The sequence below is a fragment of the Phascolarctos cinereus genome, unplaced genomic scaffold (genome assembly GCF_003287225.1).
Source record: "Phascolarctos cinereus isolate Bilbo 61053 unplaced genomic scaffold, phaCin_HiC Scaffold_5;HRSCAF=322, whole genome shotgun sequence".
In the NCBI taxonomy this organism is placed as follows: domain Eukaryota; kingdom Metazoa; phylum Chordata; class Mammalia; order Diprotodontia; family Phascolarctidae; genus Phascolarctos; species Phascolarctos cinereus.
The window spans coordinates 397,642,579-397,648,858 of NW_027555958.1; the positions used below are offsets into that span (position 1 = coordinate 397,642,579).

Sequence of the window (6,280 nt, forward strand, 5' to 3'; positions counted from 1 at the left end):
ATGACTATAGTAATCTATTATTTGATAAACCCAAAGACCCCAGCTTCTGGGATAAGAACCCACTCTTTGAAAAAAACTGCTGGGAAAACTGGAAAAGAGTATGGCAGAAACTAGGCATAGACCCAAATCTCACACCATATACCAAAATAAAGTCAAAATGGGTTCAGGACTTAGATATAAAGGCTGATACCGTAAGTAAACTGGGAGAACAAGGAATAGTTTACCTATCAGATCTATGGAGAACAGAAGAATTCATGACCAAACAGGAGATAGAGAACATTATGAAAAGCAAAATGGATAATTTTGATTACATTAAATTGAAAAGTTTTTGCACAAACAAAGCCAATGCAACTAAGATTAGAAGGAAGGTAGAAAATTGGGAAAGAATTTTTACAACCAGTCTTTCTGATAAAGGCCTCATTTCTAAAATATATAGAAATTAAGACAAATTTATAAGAACACTAGCCATTTGCCAATTGATAAATGATCAAAGGATATGAACAGGCAGTTCTCAGATGAAGAAATTAAAGCCATCTATAGTCATATGAAAAAATGCTCTAAATCGTTATTGATTAGAGAAATGCAAATCAAAACAACTCTGTGGTACCACATCACACCTATCAGATTGGCCAACATGACAAAACAGGAAAATGATAAATGTTGGAGAGGATGTGGGAAAATTGGAACGCTAATACATTTTTTTGTGGAGTTGTGAAATGATCCAACCATTTTGGAGAACAATTTGGAACTATGCCCAAAGAGCTACAAAAATGTGCATACCCTTTGATCCAGCAATAGCACTTCTAGGGCTATATCCCAAAGAGATCAAACAAATGGGAAAAGGACCCACATCTACAAAAATATTCATAGCAGCTCTTTTTGTGGTGGCAAAGAATTGGAAATTGAGAGGATGGCCATCAATTTGGGAATGGCTGAGCAAGTTGTGGTATATGAATGTAATGGAATACTATTGTTCTATAAGAAATGATGAACAGGCTGACTTCAGAAAAACCTGGAAAGACTTATATGGTTTGATGCTGAGTGAAGTGAGCAGAACCCAGAGGACTTTGTATACAATAGCAGCCATGTTATGCAATGACTAAGAATGTTAAACTGAACCATTCTCAGCATTACGAGGATCTAAGACATCTCCAGAGGCCTCGGGATGGAAAATGCTGTTCACATCCAAAGAAAGAACTATGGAAGTCGAATCACTCTCACTTATTTTTACCTTAAGTTGATTTAGTTTCATCTTTCTGATGGTTCCTCCTATTGGTTTTAATTTTTACTTAAAACTTCACTAATGTGAAAATATGTTTAATGGGTAAGTAAGTGTAAAACCTATGTGAGATTGTGTGCCATCTTGGGGAGGGGGGGAGAAAAAGGAGAAAATTTTCAACTCAAAAGCATATGAAAAAAATTTAAAAAAATAAAATTAAATAAAATTAAAAAAAAAAACAGAACTGGAAATTGCAGGGATGCCCACCAGTTCAGGAATGGCTAAACAAGTTTTGGTATATGATTGTGATGGAGTACTACTGTGCTATAAGAAATGATGAGCTCAATGATCTTAGAAAACTATGAATAGACTTGCACAATATAATGAAGAATAAAATCAGCAGAACCAAGAGAAAGTTGTATACAGTAAGAACAATATTGTTTTAAGAAGAACTTTGGATGACTCATTCTGGATTTAAATTTGGATGACTATGAAGGAAGATGTCCTGTGCATCTGGGGAAAGAACTGATAGACCCATAAGTGAATAGAAAAGAAAGTAAGCTAGATCCACAATTGAATCACAAGATGGAAATCTGGTCAATTCAATTGCCTTAATTCTATCATATATTTGTTAATAATTTTATTTTTACAGTGCTTACTACCCTTCTCATTCCCCTCCCAAAAAGGAAACCGACCCTCATAATAAAGGATAAAATAACGAAGGAAAATAATTAATGAACTAACCAAGACTTGCAAAATTTGATACATACACACAAATGCATACACATATACACTTCTATGTCTGTGCCTATGTCTATGTTTAGGGTCGCCTACTTGTAAAGAAAGTGAGTCAGTACTTTCTTATAATTTTGTTTTGAGGCTTAAATTGATCTTGAATTTTTAACAATCTTTTCGCCATTGAAAACATTTCTTTCCTGGTTCTGCTTTACTTTGCATAAGTTCAGCAGTTTCTTCCCATGCTTCTCTGTAGTCATCATATTTGCCATTTCTATTAGCAGAGAAATATTTTATTACATTCACATGCCACAACTTTTTAGGTGATCCATAAAAGATGAAAATTATTTTCAATTCTGTGCTGTTAAAAATGTTGTTTTAAATTTTTTGATGTATGAGGGACTTTTCTTATAATCAATGATATCTTTAGTAATTGGCAGTACAACATCTAGGTTAAAAGATTAAATTATTTTCCTATCATAATTCCAATTTTTTTCAAGAGTGTATGAGTTAATGTATAGCTCTACCAATATGAATGAATGTGTAGTGTTGATTGCTGTCCTACTTCCACAATACTTCTCAAAACTATTATCCTCTTTTGAAACTTGATGGATGAAAGAGGATGTCATCAATCTTTCTTATAACTACTGATATACAGTCTTCTTTCATACAATTGATAATAATATATATTTTTTCTTTTCGAGCTATCTGTTCATAATATTTGAACAACTGTCTATTGGGGGATGACTTTTAGCTACAAATATCTGTATCAGTTACCTGAATATCTGCAATTTCAGACACTTATTTTATATATTTGGTGCATTTTCTCCAATTTCTCTCTTCCCTTCTTTTCCAAGAATCTATTTGGGACAGTGGGGAAGACTGCTAAGCCTGGAGTAAAGGATGACATGAGTGCAGACTCAAACTCAGACACTTACTAGCTGTGTGACCCTGGACAAGTCACTTAACCTCTATCCATCTCAGTTTCCTCAATTAAGAAATAGAGACAAAATGCACCTACCTCCCAGGATCATTATGAGGATGAAATGAGATAATAATTGTAAAATATTTTGCATGGTACTTGGCATATAATAAGTGTTTAATAAGTATTTGTTATCTTCTTCTTATTCTATTTGCATTAATTTTTACCTTAAAATCATTCAATTTATTATAATCAAATCAATGAATTTTAACTTTTATGATAATGTATATGTTATTTTGTTAATATTGACCCCTACTTCTTCTGCAAGTCAAGATGGTGTAGTAAGCAACTGATCACTGTCCTCCCATTTTCACCCCTGAACACCCATAAAACAGTGCCCCAGAACAGATCCTGGAATAGTGAAGCCAGTAGAAAGACAGGATGGACCAGTCTTTTGATGCAGGAGCCTTAGAGGATCAGAAAATAAAATCTGTGTCACTTGAGTAAAAGGGAAGTGCAGTACAGGATAAGAAGCATCCTGGCGAGTTGGTGGCAGGCTCCACCTCAACAAACCGGTAGGAGATCATGCGTCCCAGAGTGGTAGAGAAGGCAAATTTTAATGCCAGGACCACCTCCCTCCCCACTCACACACACATTGGCTAGGGGAACCTGTAGACTCTAGCTTGTAGAACCACCACTTGCACAGCCTGAGGCATGCAGGCATCCCCCAGCAGTGGGCCTCACCTTGCTTCAACACAGTCACAGGCAGGCAGGCATCCTCCAGCAATGGGCATCCTTGTGCTTCAATTCAGGCTTGGGTGGTCAGGCATCCATCAGCAGCCAAAACCCCATGCAGAAAAATCCCACTTGTCCTCAGCAAATGACAGGTACCACCACCAGTACCCCAACTCAGCACCACATAAGTTGTAGACATCTACACTCTCAAGCAGCCAGAGTCTAAGGTCCCAGAGCACAAAACTTGAGACCAGGGCCCTGAACCCCAGGAAAAGAAACTTGGGACAAGTGCCCCCTGTGCTCCAGCAGGAGAGTTCACCTTTAAAAGCTACAAAATAGCAAAAGTAATGAGCAAAAAAATGAACATTGACAATAGCCTGTTTCTCTGGAGAGAAGGAAAATCAAAACACAAATTCAGAAGAGGACATCATTGTCAATATACCCAAATCTGAACCCTCAAGAGGGAGTATGAACAGGACTCAAGACATAAAAAGCCTTCTTGGAAGAGCTCAAGAAGGATTTTAAAAATTAAATAAGAGACACAGAAGAAAAATTTGGGAAAAAACGAGAGGTATGCAATAGAGAGGCAACAGCTTGGAAAAGGAAAGACAAAAATTGTATGTAGAAAACAATTATTTAAAAAATACAGTTGGCCAAATTGGGGAAAAAATCCATTGAAGAAAACAACTATTGAAAAAGTAGAACTGGCCAAATGGAAAAGCAGATGCAAAAACTGACTGAAGAGAACTCTTTAAAAAGTAGAGTTGTGCTCTCTCTACTCGCCTGGGTGGCAGCTGCAGGTGCAACAGCAGCAGCAGCATGTCCCACAGGAAGTTCTCCCTCCCGGTCATTGGTCTCTGTGCTTCGTGCCTCAAAAGAGAAGTAGTAGGCATCAGGGAAAGGTGAAGAGTTTCCCCAAAGATGACCCCACCAATCCCATCCACCTGATAGCCTTTCTAGGATGTAAGGCAGTCATGACACACATTGTGCATGAGGTGGACAGGCCTGGCTCAAAGGTCAACAAGAAGTAAGTGGTTGAGGCTGTCACCATTATGGAGACGCTCCCCATGGTCATTGTAGGCATTGTGGGCTACGTGCAAACAATCCAAGGTCTGAGGAGCTTCAAAACCATCTTTGCTGAGCACATTAGTGATGGATGTAAGAGGTGATGCTATAAGAGCTGGCAGAAGTCCAAGAAGAAGGCCTTTACCAAGTACTGCAAGAAGTGGCAAGATGCAAATGGCAAGAAGCAGCTAGAGAAAGACTTCATCAGCATGAAGAAGTACTGCCAGGTGATCCGTGTCATTGCTTACACCCAGATGTACCTGCTCCCTCTGAGGCAGAAGAAGTCTCACCTGATGGAGATCCAAGTTATTGGTGGCAGTATGGCTGAGAAACTGGACTGGACCTGCGAGAAGCTGGAGCAGCAGGTGCCCCTGTCCACCATGCTTGGGAAGGATGAGTTGATTGACATCATTGGAGTGACCAAGGGCAAAGGTTACAAAGGTGTTATCAGCTGCTGGCACACAAAGAAACTGCCCTGAAAAACTCACGGAGACCTGTGTAATGTGGTGTGTGTTGGAACATGGCATCCTGATCATGTGGCCTTCTCTGTGGCTCAAGCTGGTTGGAAGGGCTACCATCATCACATGGAGATCTACAAGATTGGCCAAGGGTACCAGATCAAAGACAGCAAGCTGATCAAAAACAATGTGTCCGCTAATTACAAACTGTCCGACAAGAACATAAACCCTCTGAGAGGCTTCATCAGCTATGGTGAAGTGACCAATGACTTTATCATGTTGAAAGGCTGTGTGGTTGGGACCAAAATCGTGTCCTATCCCTGCAGAAGTCTCTGCTGGTACAGAGCAAATGTTGTGCCCTGGAGAACATCAACCTGAAGTTTACCGACACCATCTCCAAGTTTGGGCACGGTCGGTTCCAGACTATGGAGGAGAAGAAAACTTTCATGGGACCACTCAAAAAAGGCCATGTTGTGGAAGAAGAAGCTGCCTAATGTTGCCAAACCAACTTGGAGTTGGTGGATTCTCAATAAAATTTTCAAAGCTAAAAAAAAAGTAAAGTTGGCAAATTGGAAAAGGAAATAGAAAAACTAACTGAAGAAAATAACCCATTAAAAATTAGAATTGGGCAAGTGGAAGCCAATTATTCTATGAGACATCAAGAATCAGTTAAACAAAATCAAAATAATGAAAAAAAGAATATGCAAAATACCTCATTGGGAAAACAACTGACCTGGAAAATAGTTCCAGAGAGAAAATTTGACAATTATTGGTCTACCTGAAAGCCATGATCCAAAAAAAAAAAAAAGAGCTTGAACAGCATCTTTCAAGAAACTATCAAGGAAAACTGACCTGAGGTCCGAGAACTAGAGAGTAAAATAGTCATCAAAAGAATCCACAAATCACCTCCTGAAAGAGACACCAAAATGAAAACTCCAAGGAATATCAGAGCCAAATTCCAGAATTATCAAGTCAAGGAGAAAATACTGCAAGCAGACAAAAGTAAACAATTTAGATATCATGGAACCACACTCAGGATTATGTGATACATAGCAGCTACTAAATTAAAGTATTGCAGGACCTGGAATATGATATTTTGGAAGGCAAAGTAGCTTGGTTTACCACAAAGAATCATCTATGCAGCAT

The 6,280-nt window shown here is 38.5% G+C and overlaps 1 pseudogene; it reads left to right on the plus strand.

Annotated features, from left to right (window-relative positions):
• The first annotated feature begins 4,430 nt into the window (after positions 1-4,430).
• On the plus strand, positions 4,431-5,628 carry LOC110206731 (large ribosomal subunit protein uL3 pseudogene; annotated as a pseudogene).
• Positions 5,629-6,280: the final 652 nt, after the last annotated feature.